This window comes from Callithrix jacchus, chromosome 9 (genome assembly GCF_049354715.1).
Source record: "Callithrix jacchus isolate 240 chromosome 9, calJac240_pri, whole genome shotgun sequence".
Classification (NCBI taxonomy): Eukaryota; Metazoa; Chordata; class Mammalia; order Primates; family Cebidae; genus Callithrix; species Callithrix jacchus.
Window position 1 is genome coordinate 100,808,654 of NC_133510.1, and position 16,172 is coordinate 100,824,825.

General features: G+C 38.0%; 1 pseudogene across 1 annotated transcript; it reads right to left on the reverse strand.

Annotated features, from left to right (window-relative positions):
- Nucleotides 1–547: 547 nt before the first annotated feature.
- On the reverse strand, nt 548–15,170 carry LOC103795373 (platelet-activating factor acetylhydrolase IB subunit alpha2 pseudogene; annotated as a pseudogene). The gene is made up of 3 exons (XR_013522385.1): nt 15,035–15,170; nt 14,705–14,744; nt 548–1,256 (listed from the first exon to the last, which is right to left on the reverse strand). The product of XR_013522385.1 is annotated as a platelet-activating factor acetylhydrolase IB subunit alpha2 pseudogene (transcript).
- Between the last annotated feature and the right edge of the window lie 1,002 nt (nt 15,171–16,172).

Sequence of the window (16,172 nt, forward strand, 5' to 3'; positions counted from 1 at the left end):
AAAAGGGCTAAATTATGAACTTTAAAAATGGAAATTAAAAAATTTGTTTTTAAGCAAAGTAGATATGATTCTGATAATTATTATATATGACATAAGCCATAGAAAGCAAAGCCAAGAAAAGAAATCTTCATGTTGTTCAGTACTTGAACTTGATATTGTCCTAGGAAAAACAGTGATAATTCAACAAATGTATCACACATACAACTAAAAAGTGCCCTTCTGGTTTCAGATAAATTTAAACAACGATCTTCCTAGGCTAATTTTACTCCTGGGTCTAGTAAACTTTCTACATGCAGGATCAGTGTAAATCCCTCTACCCCTTTAAACACTAGATCTGAACATTGCATTCTGCAATGCAAAGTATCTTGAGAAAGAGATGGATTCTGCAGTGCCAGTGACATAACTGATGGAGGAAGCTGGGAAGAGATTAACACTGATGGGAGCCAGTCAGGCAATAATGGTTTGTTTCTCTGTGGGTGTTTCCTCCATCAGCTGCATGATCAGTTCACCGAGGGCTTTGTAGATCTTTGGATAGCCCTATCCTGTAAGCTGCAAAAAATCAAATATATCGTGGCAGGAGATGGCACTGTCCTGGTGCATGAAGCCCCTGTCTGTATGCAAGACCTATACATGGGAAAGCTTTAATGGGGAAACCTTGAGAAGCTGGTTCACCTTTTGCCTCAAAGGGTTGGGCTTCTCACCTTGAGGTAACAAGTCCAATAGAAGAATTTGACTTGTGGCTGTCTTGTGTTGATAAACTGATAAAGTGAATGATGGCCTTGATCTCACCTTCTAACTCTTTTACTGCATTTTCATGGTTGTCTGTTCCTACCTAGACAGCAATTACCTTAAGTTTAATATTCTCCAGTTCTCTATTCCGTAGTTTCTACAAAACATGTCTTGTATCTTCCTTACTTCCTCTGTGAAGTAGGGAAAAAAGCTCTCGCCATATCTCATGTTGCTGCATTAACTGCACCATGGGGTCTTCCACAAACAGAACATTAGGCTTTTTGTCTTTACCATCCAGGACAAATCTGTTGTGCTGAGATATCCATCTGTTGTCTCCTTGAATATCTTCCACTGTGTGTGGAATAGCTGCTGCATTTGAATCTGCTTGCCTTATTTTACACTCATGTAGAGGGTCCATGGAGGTCCTAAAAGGTTGCAGGATTGCCGGGTGGTGCGTCTGTCACTCGCTCAGTCCCTGCGGCCCTCCTCCCACGAGGCCCTCCGCGGGCTCCAGCACCAGCCGCAGCCTGGAGATATTTTTATCACAAAGAAAAAGAATTTAGGTAACCTCCTTTTGGTATTTGTCAGTCCTAGATTTCTTTAACAAATTCTTAATTATACACATAAGAAATAGATATGTATATAAAGCAAACATGATTCCATCAATAACTCGAGGTAAGCATTTGAGAAGCAAGGGCATATCCTCTAGGATCTTGTGCTAGTAACTTATGCTTCTATTTCTCTACATTGATTTCATGACTCCCATACATCTCACACTTAGTTTTATTCAACAAGGGAATCTCTTTCTTACAGTGATTCGGTATTTTTCTGTATCTCCTTTGTAACAGAGAAGTGATTCATTTCATAATCAACCGTCATAGATTTTATAATTAACATTTTAAATCTTGTTTAAATTTTATCACAGAGCATATTCATCCATTTGTGGGATCTACTGTCATCATTTTCTTCATTTGCTCCAGTTTTTATGTACCACCTGAAGAGCCACCATACTTTTATGTTTTCAGTTTAGAATATCCAGGTTTAGTCATTGTAAATAGTGTACTCATACTGCAGGTGATCGTTTCAGTCTTTGAAATATGTTCTCTTTCTGTAACTTGCAGCATACCCAGCAAGTAAGTCTTATTAAGACAGAATACTATATAGGGGCTATTTATCCTGGTTTAGTCAAAATCAAGACTACGCTAGTGATGTAGTGTCCATAAAGCTCAGTCACTTGCCCCGAGGATTTATGGACAACAAAGAATTTGAGAATGACTGAAATCTATACTAAAGGATAAAAACTATGTATGTTCTAAAGTATATTCCTTTTTTCCTTTTTTTTTTTTTTTTTTTTTCAAGAGACAGGGTCTCTCACTCTGTCATCCAGTCTGAATTGCAGTGGTGTGATCATAGCTCACTGAAGCCTCAAACTCTTGGGCTCAAGCGATCCTCCTGTCTCAGTTTTCTGAATAGCTAGAACTGTAGGTGCATGTCAACATGCCTGTGTTTTTTTTTTCCCTTTTTTTAGAAATGGGATTTTTCTATGTTGCCCAGGTTGGTCTCCAACTCCTGGACTCAAGCAATCCTCCTGCCTCAACCTCCCAATGTGCTGGGATTACAGACACAAACCACCATGACTTTTTGGCACATTCTTATATCTAAAAGAAAACTGTTTCTCTGCTCACACTTTTGATAATAAAGGCATGGGAATTTTTCTCCTTGTACCAACCAGTTCTCCAACTTTCCAGACACAAACTGAGTGTCCTAAAACTTAATTCAATTCTGACACTGACTACTCAGAGTTAAGAAAGACCTCATAGGTTAAGGGCTCAGTCCTGCAAGACTGCCCTACTGCCAGTCACAAGTACTGGTTGCCCAGGGTACCCACATATCTGTCCAACTTAGCTACAAATGAGGGGTTCTTATAATCCTCCTCCCAGGTTCAATAATTTGTTACAACAGCTCACAGAATTCAGGGAAACACATTACTTAACACTTTTATTACAAAGGATATTATAAAGGCTATAAATCAACAGCCAGATGAAGAAGTATATGGGGTCATGTCCAGAAGAGTCCTAAGAACAGAAACTTGTGTTCCCATGGACTGGGGTATGCTACCCTTCTGACTTGTGGGTGCATTTGCCAACCTAGAAGCTCTCCAAATTCCAAAGCTTAGGGATTTTTCTGGAGGCCTTATTATATCGGCATGATTGATTATTAACTCAATCTTCAGTTCCTCTTTCCTCCCCATATGATAGGGAATGGGGCTGACGGTTTCAAGTTTCTAATCATGGCTTGGTCTTTCTGATGATCAGCCCTTATCCTGAAGCTATTTATGAGTACACTAAGAGTCATCTCATTAGAACAAGAGATTCTAATATCACTGAAAAAAGTGCACAGGATTTAGGAGCTCTTTGTGAAATATTTTTGTCAACCCCATCACTCAGGAAATTGCAGGGGTTTTAGAAGCTTTGTGTCAGAACAAGGGACAAAGACCAAAGATGTATTTTTTGAATTGTGTCACAATATTCAATAAATTATAAATGAGATATTTTGTGTCTGACAGTAAAATACAGTTTCTCCTCAATAAGAAACTAGATCCATGGGAATACTACCATATCCATTTGGTTTTTTCTTGTAGAGTGTTCTTCGACATTCCCACCAGTTGACATGAGAAATGTCTATATGGTACCTTGCTTTAGGGCCCTAATTACTAAGTATGCTTTATCTCTAGTCTTTGATAATGTTTTCTCTCAAAGAATAGTCTTTAAATGCTAAGTCATCATCAGTAACATTTTATGGGTGAGTTTAGCTTCCCATCTTTGTTAAGCACTCATGAAGATGCTGGCTGGAAGAGAGTTGGATTTAACATAAAGCTAACGAAGTGAAGTTTTGGAAACCTTCACTTGTACCCCCTCCTTTCTAGGTTTCTGTAAATGTGTAAAATTCGCAAAAACAAAATAACAACAATCACTGAAAGCCATGGGTTCTTTCCACACCACTCTCCACTCTGTCATACTATCCTTCAAGTCAGATATTGTTGATGTAACTGCAGATAATTTGGGAATCTGACTAAGGGAAAATGGAATTAATCATACAATAATTTGTGTTTAGTGAATGTATTTGTGTAGCTCAGTTCCCTCTGTGTGAAGTCAAGTTACCGCTGTTCTCTCTGATGATGAAATGGCTTCCAGGCACACTCCTCTCATTCATTACACAAACTAACTTAGTTTCATGACACCAAGGGGCAGACACAAGCTCCATACCACCGTGATATGAGCGTGCCCAGTGGCACAGGAAGAATGTGGGTCCTGAAGGGGAAACATGGTTGCAACTGTGTGGAACCAGGAGCTGGTCCATGGAAAACCTATACTATAAATATATTATATAAATATAAGATAGATATAGTAAGATATATCTACATAATATAGATATGTAGATGTAGATAGAGTTACATATAGATATTATTAGTAGACATGTAAAATTGAAAAGGGGCTTTCACTTCTCATTAATATCTGATCAGAACAGAATTTCTCTTCTGTCAGGAATATATTCATTATAATATGGTATTTGCAATCACAAAGGTTACAAAGATTTTTTTTGATGGCGCTAATAAGAAAGAGAATTTATCACATACTAGTATTTCAAAGAGTAGATACATCTTAATAGATTGTATATAACAGAAACTTGATAACAATTTTCTTAAATTTGTGAGATAGTACCAGTAATTGGTGTTAAGGATAAAACTTCCAAATTATTAACAATAAAAACAGATATTAATCAATAATGCTGAAAGTCTGATTTTTTAAATTTTCTCTAGAAATAACAACATTTCAAAACCATTGCTACTTGAAGAAGCAATCAGAGAATATGTAGCCAAGAATATTATAGAAATGTGTCAAGTAGTTGAGTACTATAAATGCTGTTATTTTTTGCAATATTTGTGGTATTTGTCAGCTTTTAAAAATCTATGGTTTGTTGGATTTCTATTATGTGTGTGTATATATATGTATATGCTGCAAAGAAGCACTATATATAGATAGATTAATAGATATCTATATAATATAGATAAATTAAGGTATAATATAGATATATTAAAATATAATATAAATATATATATAATATAGCTGTGTTAAGATATATCTATATAATATAGATATCTACATGTATATATGGTTAGATGTAGATATACATATAGAAACATTATGTATATAATCCTATAAATATCCTATGTATATAAGTATATCCTACATCGATGTATATATACACAATTGAATCTGGCTTTCTGATGTAACAGTCACTTATTGGGGGAGGAAGAGGTGATATCTGAGTGATAAGAAAAAATTGGACTCTTCCATGAGCTTCCATTTAGCAAGAGATGTTAACCATTTCACAGGAATTATGAATTATTATGTCAGCAACCTTGTAAGCAATCTCCTCCTATATGATTTCTTCTTCTTCCTTCCTCCTCCTCCTCCGCTGCCACCACCTTTAATTAATCTTATACATTTAGTTTTCATTTCACCAAAGAGAAATAGAAGAGAAAAATAAATGCATCAGAAGGAGTACTTTCAGACACAAGAGGTCAACCTGCATTCCATGTAGGGCTGCTCTTCCTGGCAAGCGGATGGTGACCCGAGCAAATAACAGATGTAGAACCCATGATTTAGATTAGGAGACTGTTGATGCCAAATAACCAATGGTTAGGGGTGGGAGGAAGTTCTTTTACTAGGGAAGAATTTAGATGGAAATAAGGTTTGATAGGCCTAATGACAGAGCCAGGGTACTTGAGACACAGCTAGAGTCGAAATTAGAGATTGCAGAGGGGATGCAGGATGAGTTCACTGCAAACACTCCGAGACCTGGGTTCAGTGAGTCCTATATCCAAAACAGAAATGGATGCAGCATCATGAATGCAAAGCCAATGTCAGGCATTTCTAGTTCACGAATGGCTTTCAGGGCAAGGTTACCAGCCAGTGCCCTGTAAATGGTAGAGCAATTGCTCCAAACTCAATGTTCCCTACTTTGAAGGACGGCATTTGGCTGTTGACTGTACATAACATCATGAACTCTAGGGAATCCAGTTCTTAATGGCTCCAGGATTGGATTCAGAAGACATCCTCATCAAGGAAAAAATCCAATTTCACATAGGTATCACTATAACTCTCTTCTCATACTGTAAGGAGGCAGGTGGCATATTTGGAAGGAGATGAGAGATTTGAGGCTTCAGGTTGCAATCTTTCCCAAGTTGAAATCCTTCAACCCGTGCCTGTCTCCGCTAACTAACAGCAGCATCTTTTATCCTGCAAGTAGTTGATAAAGTCATTGACTGATATTAGTAAGGTGAATTTAGAAAAATTGTTCATTATATTAAATGTTGACCTGCTTTAGAGGTCTTTACATTTTTCTTCTTCATTAAAGAAACATAGCACGCATCCTAGATATTAGAATTGCTATTATTAGAAGGAATAGTAGCACCATCACTTAATTTTACTTACACATTTTATTATGTTTGTCCAACTGAGTATTATTAAGACCCAGAATAATGCAGGATATTCATAACTTTCAAAGTCAAAATAAACCAAAGACTTGCAGTTTTCCCCAGATACCTCTAGTCTTGAATTCAAGTATTATTTCTCCTTGCACATTCTTCCATTTTGTACTATGAGAATTTTAAATATTGCTTCAAACCCCTGAAGGTTTTGTGAACTTAATCACAGGCTGTATTTGAACAGACTTCACTGATAATTAATGCGTTGGATGTGTTTAACTATTACTCATTGTCCAAATAAATGCAAACGAAAGTACCTTTATTTAAATGTACAAAATGTTCATCTATACATTCATAAGCAGTAAAGTTATATAGTTGGATTTGTTCCATTTCTTTGACTAAGATAAAAATAGAATGTTAGCCCCTTGTACCATATTCTTACACTAAAAAAAGATATCACACTTTTGATTATCTATCAACTTTAATATTTGCTGATATGGAAAAGCACTAGTGTCTGCTAAATATGGAGAAGCCTTGACCTACTTTGTTTGGTTTTGACATTTTGGATTTTAAAATGCAGCATCAAGAATTGTAGATTTTTATCATCTCTCCTTAGCCTTCTCTACAATAAAGAGAACACAAGAAAATTTTGGAAGGAGAAATGATACAGGGCTCTTGAGGCCAATTTGGTAGAAGGCATTATTTTAAATAAATTCTAAAATGAGACACATTGAGACTTGTGCAGGGAGGGACATGAAATTTTCTTCAAATTGTGTAAAAAATCAGGTGTATTCACAACGAATGCTTGGTTTGGAAAGGTTATTTTGCAAGCCAGTGTCTCCCATTTGCCTGTCTCTCGTTAATCTGCCAGACACTGAGGGACATGAGCTATTGGGAATTATCCTTTGGAGCTAATTGAAGAAAGGGCTGTGCTTGTCTATAGGGAAAAACCTACTGTCATGTGTCAGATTTAGGGGTTATTGTTAGAGTATTCAACAGACATGGTTAACTGAGGAAATCAGCAAATCTCAACCACAGAAGAAAAAGACAATGACATTACCTTCAGGAGACAGTTAGGTGACAAGATGGGAAAGGAAATAGTTTTGTAGCTATCAACATTTTGAACAAGAGATTGCATGAAAAAACTCAAGCAGATACTGACACAGGGAGCTACAGCAAGAAAGGAGAGCTAACGGAAGGAATGAGGTGTCTGGAGCAACTATTGAGCATATGTGATTGCTAGCATACTTCAATAAATAGGTGTCTGGAGGGGAGAATTAGATTAAGAGGGAAGTTGGAGTTCCTGCAATCGTGGATGGCTGCAAAGTCAGAGAAATATGGTTTAATAACTGGTGTTACCTATTCCTACCACCAATCACAGCATGAACTGGTACAACATGGCTCCAAACAGAATTCTGGAAGAAATCCTGGAATTCCAAACACAGCTTCCTTGTAGTTTATTGTGTCTGGGTTACTGAGCACAGATCTGATCTTCAATTATTAAGTCGTCTGAAAATTTTTTGATTTGGGTCTGAATAACTATGACATTCAAATAAAAATATTTTATGCCTACTTGTCTTAGTTTGAGTTTTCTCCAAAGTAGATCCTGATTGCCTTCCAAGCACATACCTCTTCACCCCCTACCACTCATGATAAATATTGCAAATGGGTTGTTGGAAAGATATTACAGTGTGATGTCATTGGCATGCTCTTGAGCCAAACTACTAGGTGTGTGATCTGATGCTGCCATTTACTAGCCATGTGGCCTTTGAGTAGTTGCTCGTCTGTGTCTTGACATTCTTATAAAAATACTATTCGTGGTGGGTGGGGTGGCTCACTCCTATAATCCCAGCAATTTGGGAGGCCGAGGCAGGCAAATCACAAGGTCAGGAGTTTGAGACCAGCCTGGCCAACATGGTGAAACCCTAACTCTATTAAAAATACAAAAAATTAGCTGGGCATGGTGGAGGGTGCCTGAAATCTGAGCTACTTGGGAGACTGAGGCAGGAGAACAACTTGAACCCAGGAGGCAGAGGTTGCAGTGAGCTGAGATCATGCCACTGCACTCCAGCTTGGGCGGCAGTGCGAGACTATGTCAAAAAAAAAAAGAAAGAAAGGAGAAAGAAAGAGAAAAAATTTTCGCATTAATTCAACTCATAGAGTTGTTGCAAGTATAAAGTAAATTAAAACAAATACCATGTTTAGAATAGGACCTGGTACATGACAAGTGTCCAATAAATATTAGCTTTTTCTATGATGGATTTTTTTCCCTTATCACTTCAAAACCCTTCCCAAAACAGTGTTCCAGGCAGTAATTAGAGTTGACACAAGAGATGAAACCAATTTGTCAAGTCTCCATCCTCCATAAAGTGAGAAGATGGTGATGCAAGTGGAGGAACCTGGGGTTCTGTATCTATCTGGCTTTGAAGACTGGGAAATCATAGAAACTCAGAGGAGAAAGAGACCATAGAAGTCAGCCACGCCAACCTCTGACCTGCCCTGGAAATGCTTCCTATAGTTTGCCCTAACACACATGCATCAAGGCCCCTGCTTGGTATTCAGTGCTCATGAAATTATTCAGTTTTAGCTTTTAGACATTTCCTTAGGCAGCTTGGGCTACCATAACAAAATAACATAGACTTGGTGGCTAAAACAACAAGTTATTTTCTCACAGTTCTGAAGGCTGGGAAGTCCAAGATGAAGATGCCAGCTGCTTCACTTCCTAGTGAGGGTCCTCTTCCTGGCTTTAAACTCTCATCTCACTATGTCCTCACATGGACTTTTCTTGAGAGAGAGAGAGTATTCCTCTTCTTATAAGGCCACTAATTCTATTGGATTATGATCCTACCCTTATGATCTCCTTTAACCTCAATTACCTTTTAAAAGCTCTAGCTCCAAAAACACTCACATTGAGAGTTAAAGCTTCAGAATATAAATTTGGTTGAGTGGGGGTGAGGAGATACAATTCGGTCCTCAGCAAAAATTTGTAGTTTTCACGAATTGAATTATGCCTCACTATTAGTTGCAGTTTTGTTACCAGGAGCACGAGGAATGAGACCTTCAAAGTGAAAGAATTTTAAGCACTTAAAGTTTCTTCCCTAGGTTTTACTTTCTGATTCATTGTCCCCATTTATTTAAGTAACTTTTTACCTAGAGTTCTCACTATCCAGTGAACACTATATCCTTTGTTAATTATATATTTAAAAAGAGTGTCCACAATTGAAAACGGTTTCAAATGTGATCTGATCAATATAAAATGCCAGGGAATCAAGATCTTCCCTGTTCTTACAACTATTCTGGCTTTGCTGCAAGGTGAGATTGCCTTTATTGTGTTAGTGGTTGGGTGAGAGTTTATAGGAAATAGCTTACTGTCTGCACCTTAGGTACTCAGTAGGCCCTGGTTGAATTAAACTGGATCCCACTCTGGTGGAATTTTTGTTGTTCTTATAGTAAGTCATATTTTTCTAAATCATCTGCAGTCTAAAGAATTCATAGAAGACTGTAAGCTGGGCCATTTTGGAGTTCTCTTGATATTTTGCACTTACATGAAAATAGTAGTAAAGGTCTGGACCAGGATGAAGAACAATTGTAGTGAACCAATATAGAGAATGCCTGTACTGAAGAAAAACTGGGAATATGTTTTTCATCTCTTTCTGGGACTGCATGGACATAGAGGAAGAGTGAGCAAAGGGCATACTTCTGTTATGTGTCTTCAGTAATTACTTGAACATGTGACTTGCTGTTTAAGGAATAAATGACATTTACTAAGGATTCAACACATGTCAGCTACTGTGCCAGGCACTTTCACATTATCTCATTAATCCTCTCAACAACCCTGTGAGGTAGACATTATTAGATCCACTTTATAGGGAAGTTATGGGGCTTGCCTAATTTTGCTAACGGTAATTCTTGCTTTGGCTGCCAAATCCCAAGTGCTTTCTGTAACACCCATGCTCATAAAACTGGAGGATATCAGGGGATACTGAAAAGTCCAGACACAAAATGGCACACCATCCTGGGATATTAATATTTCTGATGACAGGTGTATTGGTTTGCTGGGACAGCCATAACAAATACCACAGACCAGGTGGCTTAAACAACAGAAATGCATTTCCTCACAGTCCTGGAGGCTACAAGTTCAAGACCAAGGTGTTAGAAGTGGTTTTTTTTTCTGCCTTCCTCTGTTTGGCTTGTAAATGGTCATCGTCTTCCTGTGTCTTCACATGGGCTTCCCTGTTTGTGTGTGTCTGTGTCCTAATCTCTTCTTCTTAGAAGGTGTCTAGTTCTATTTGATTAGCACTCAACACCAATGACCTTATTTAAGCTTAATTATCTATTTCAAGGCCTTTCTCCAAGTATGATTACATTCTGAGGTACTAGAGATTAGGACTTCTACGTATGAATTTCAGGGGCATACAAATCCAGCCTATAATAGCACGTAATTCAAAACATTGTAGAAAGAAAGTAAAATATGATCGATAACAACCTGGACTTTGCACTTTGATTGCCGACTTTGCACTTCTATTGCCGAATCCTGATTCTTTTATTAACCAGGTGAGTAATCTTGAGCACCTCATTGAACCCACCTTCACCTCAGTCTCCAACTCTTTAAAATGGAGATAATGTTCTGTAGAATTGTTTTGTCTGAGAATAAAACAAGTTAATACATATGAAGCACTTGGAAGAATCCCTGGAATATAATAAGTACAGTATGTATAGTAACTCTTATAGAATAGATGATGTGAAATGCAAAATTCCTTTAATTTTTATTGCGTGTGTTTAAGATGCACATGTTTGGTTATACATAGATAGAGTGAAATGATTACTACAGTCAAGCTACTGAACATATTCATCATCTCACATAGCTATCTTTGCATGTGTGCATGTGGTAAAAGTACCTGGTGTCTATTCTCTCAGCAAATTTGCAGTATACAATGCAATATTATTAACTAGAGTCCCATGCCATGCATTAGGCTACTAGACTTAGTCATTCCACATAACTGCAACTTTATACCCTTTGAGCTACATCTCTCCATTACCCACTTCCTTAATACCTCTGGCTCTGGTAGCCACCAATCTACTCTCTGTTTCTATGAATTATCCTTTTTTTTTTCAAAGTTTCCACTATAAGAGAAATCACATAGTATTTTTACTTCTGTGTCTGACTTATTTCACTTTCATATAATGTCCTTATGGTTCATCCATGTTGTTGGAAAAGGCAAGATCCCCTGCTTTTTGAAGGCAGAATAATATTGCAATGCATGTATATTGGGGTGTGTGTGTGTGTGTGTGTGAGTGTGTGTGTGTGTGTGTGTGTGTGTGTGTACCACAATTTCTTTACCCGTTTATCTGTCAATGAACATTTTGGTTGATTCCATATCTTGGCTACTGTGAATAATGCTGCAATGAACATGGGAGCACAGACATCTCTATGAGCTGCTTATCTCACACCCTTTGGATATACAGTCAGAAGAGAGATTGCTGAGAACAGAATACAGACTCAGAAATACATCCAAGCACATGCAGTAAATTAATTTTTAACATGGAACTAAGAAGACACATGGAGAAAGGATGATTTCTTCAATAATGGTGCTGGGAAAACTGTATATTCACATGTAAAAGAATGAAATTGGAGACTTATAACATACACAAAAATCCACTCTAAATGAGTTCAAAACCTAAATATAAGACCTGAAACTATAAAATTCCTAGAAGAAAATATGGCCAAAAACACTGGGCTTGGGAATTATTTTTGAATATCCCACCAAAAACTCAGTCGAGAAAAAAATAAACAAATGACACTACAACAAAAAAGAAAGGTTCTACACAGAAAAGAAAACAATCAACAAAATAAAAAGGCAGCCTACAAATTGGTAAAAACATATTTGTAAACCATGAATCTGATAAGGGGTTAATATCCAAAATATATTAGGAGCATATACAATTCAATAGCAAAAAATACAATACAATAAAATAATCTGACTTTAAAATGGGCAATTAACCTGAATAGACATTTCTCCCAAAAAGACATAAAAATGGCCAATAGATATAGGCAAAGCTGCTCAACTTCAGTAATTACCAGGGAAATACAAATTAAAAGCACAATGAGGTATCACTTCACACCAACTAGGATGGTTATTACAAAAAGTACAAGAAGGGCCGGGTGCGGTGGTTCAAGCCGGTAATCCCAGCATTTTTGGAGGCTGAGTTGGGTTGATCACCTGAGGTCAGGAGTCTGAGACCTGAGGTCAGGAGTCTGAGACCAGCCTGGCCAACATGGCGAAACCCCATCTCTACTAAAAATACAAAAAAATTACCCAGGGTGGTGGCACATGCCTGTAATTTCAGCTACTTGGGTGGCTGAGGTGGGAGAATCGCTTAAACCCAGGAGGTGAAGTTTCCAGTGAGCTGAGATCTCACTCCTGCACTCCAAATCAGGTGACAGAGTAAGACTCCATCTCAAAAATAAATAAATAAAACAAGAGATAACAAGTGTTGGCAAAGATGTGGAGTAAAGGAAACCTTTGTACACTGTTGGTGGGAAGGTAAAGAGGTACAATCATTATGGAAAACAATATGGAGGTTCTTCAAAAGATTAAAAGTAGGACTGCCATATGACTCAGTAATTCCTCTTCTGGGCATATACATATAAATTCTTTAATTTGAAAGTTAAAACATATCAAATAATTTTCTTCAGTTAAAAAAGCTGCCTCAGTCATAAACATCCATTCATTATCATTTCTTTCTTGTTTTTTTTTTGAGACGGAGTCTCACTTCTTCACTCAGGTTGGAGGGCAACAGCATGATCTCAGCTGACTGCAACCTTCACTTCCTGGGTTCAAGCAATTCTCCTGCCTAGCCTCCCAAGTAGGTGAGATTACAGTCACCCACCGCTACCCCAGGTTTCAACACGTTGTCCAGGCTGGTCTTGAACTCCTGACCTCAAGTAATCCACCTGCTTCAGCCTCCCAAAATGCTGGGATTACAGGCATGAACCACCACACACCCAATTTCATTCTCTTCTTCTACTGAGCTATAGCAGAGAAAAACTCTAAGAAGTACTTTCTGTTAGCTTGCATTTGCTCTTCATGCTAGGCAAATTTCTGAGATGGCTTCCAATGATTCCACTTGATGGTATTAATGTCCCATGAAGCCCACTTCCTGTGAATGTAGGCTGAACCTAGTGTCACACTTCTAATGAATAAAATGTAACAAAAGGTGGAATAGTACTTCCAAAATTTGGTTATAAAAATCGGTGACTTTCATCTTGCTCTCTCTCTCTCTCTTTCTCTCTCTCTACCTCTCTCTCACTCTCACTCTCATTTTCTCTCTCTGGCCCCTTTTTCCTGCTTGCTCTGATGAATCAATTCATCATGTTTTGAACTGCCCTGTGAATAGGTCTATAAGGAACTTGGGGCTGTTTGTGGCCCACAGCCCTTAAAGAACCGAAACCTCTCAATTCAACAGCCTGCAAGAAGCTGAATCCTGCCAATAACTACATGATTGAGCTTGAAAGTAGATTCTTCCCTAACAGATTTCCTTTCATGCCTTGAGGTGACTACAGCCCCAATTGGCATCTTTCTAGCAAACTGTGAGAGACATTGCAACAGAAGACCCAACTGAACTGTGCTCAGATTCCTGACCTACAGAAATTATGAGAAAATAAATGTTTAAGAAAATAAATGTAAGTTTTGGGGTAATTTGTTATGCAGCAATAGATAACGGATACAGCCTTCTGACAGTGGAGAATGTTGTGGGAGTAGATGGGGACCATCATGATTCAAGTGGTAAATGAAATTTGAGTGACACAGTAGAAGGACCCAAAGAATAGAAGGCAAGAAAGGAGCTTGGAAGATCCCAACTATTTTCCAAGAATCACCCTGCTCAAGCAGTTTTTCCTCATCAGCATGTCTGGAAATAACCCTTAATTAGCTAGCTTGCAATACTCTTACTTTGCACTAGTTGCATTTCAAAGTACTTAACTTGTTCAACCTGCTCCGATACATTTACTCCTACTGTTTTCACCATTAATGAGGCATTCAGCTTTTATAATCTGGGAGATGACCTAAAGATCAAAGTTAATTTAATTTAAAATCAATGTACTAGAAAAGAAAGACCCTGCCTCCAGTATTGACGTTAGGCTGTGAGCTTTTGCAAACGCAGAAGCAAAGACACATAACAGCATATGCCACGCTATTATTTCCAACCAGGAGAGGCTATGGTCATGCAGTCGCAAAGGTCTGCCGAGAAAAGATTCTGAAAACTGGTCTCCACCTGATTTAATACTACTTATTGGACAGGCTTTGTTTGATCCAGTGAATTGCAAACCACTTCCTGGATTCATTATTGAATTTTAAATCCCACCGAGTAGCTAAGACCAATATCAATGAATCCTACATTCCTGATATTTTAGAGAAAGTCGTTCATAACTGAGACAATCAAAGTGCTTAGATTTATGAGCAAAGTATCTTATAAAAGACTTACGTTTTTAACTGAGTTCTGTTGGCAAAGTTACTTCCTCCTGCTGCAAGAAATAAGAAGAGTTTGTAATGCAATGTCTGGAGGCATCTATTTCACTTATTTTATTTTTAATCCTCAAAGTCTGTTTTCTGATTTGCAATGGTCTGCAATTACATGGCTTCACAGTTAATTATTTTCTGTTCATTCACTCATGCGTTTATTTATCCAACAAATGCTTGATATCTCCCGTGTGCCAAGTACTAAGCAACCTCTTGGAGGTTCAAAGAAGTATAAAATAGCACTTCAGTCAAAAGAAACTGGTTTTTCAAGTATAACTAACAATATTAAACTTACCTGAATGGCTTATCCCAACCAAGGTTTACTTCTTGTTCACACAGTCTGGGAGGTCCATATGATATCTCCATGGTGGCTTGGGCTTCTAAATTTGCTCAGACAGGGGAACAATGGACTGGGAAGCATGATACCAGCAATTAAATACTTCTGTCAGAGAGGGAGACACAAGATCTTTTGTTTGCTTGGCCCTATCTGCCTCTAAGTAGAAGTGCATTCCCCCCAGTGGTTTCTTTAGGGAAAGAAGCAGACATAGAACACACTATTGTCTCTCATACACAGACTACACCTTCTGCCCCTTCTTATTTTATTAGCCTATGCAGTCTTGTCATTGGCTTTATATGATTTCTACAAGGCCCTTAAAATAGTAAACATATCTTGGGTGTTTACTACTTTGGGTGATCCCCATTATTGTTTTCATAGACAGTTAAGAGAACAGGGATTATATGTTAGAAATGATCCCCCTGCTTTCTCTAAAGATACCATGGCCCTTACATCCCTCTCTTGTCCTCTACCTCTGATAGGAAGGCCTAGTCACCCCTCTACAGAGTGAAGAAACCAACAAAGGAGGACACGGCTAAGACCGAGTTAGACTATGAGAATTACTATGAAGTTTCTCCATCATTTATATCATCGTTGGGCCATTTAACCAATATACATTGAGCATCTCTACTCTATGATGTGTGATAGAAATGAGGAATAGACCTGGTTCAAATTGTATAATGAGGAAGATTGTCATGTAAACGGGCAATCGCAAAGAAGTATGGTAAAAGCTATGCTAGAGGGGTGCAGAGAGCACCTGACTGGGGAGACCCTGCGGATGAGGGAAGGTCCCTGGAGAAAATGATGCCCAGGCAAAGCCCTCATGCCTGCATAGGAATAAGCTAGACAAAAAGATCTGGGGAAGGAATAATTATTTTAGAAGAAGAACAACAACCCAGAGGAAGGAAAGACAGAGGAAGAGGGACACCAAGAAAGAGAAGAGAGCAGGTAAAGCTCTTGGCATAATGAGGGAGCTGCAAGAAGCCAAAGCATAGATTCCAGGTGGAGGACAATCTTGTATGTTCTTTACATGTACCCCAAAACCTAAAATGCAATAAAAAAAATTTAAAATGTATACACACATATATATGTTGACATA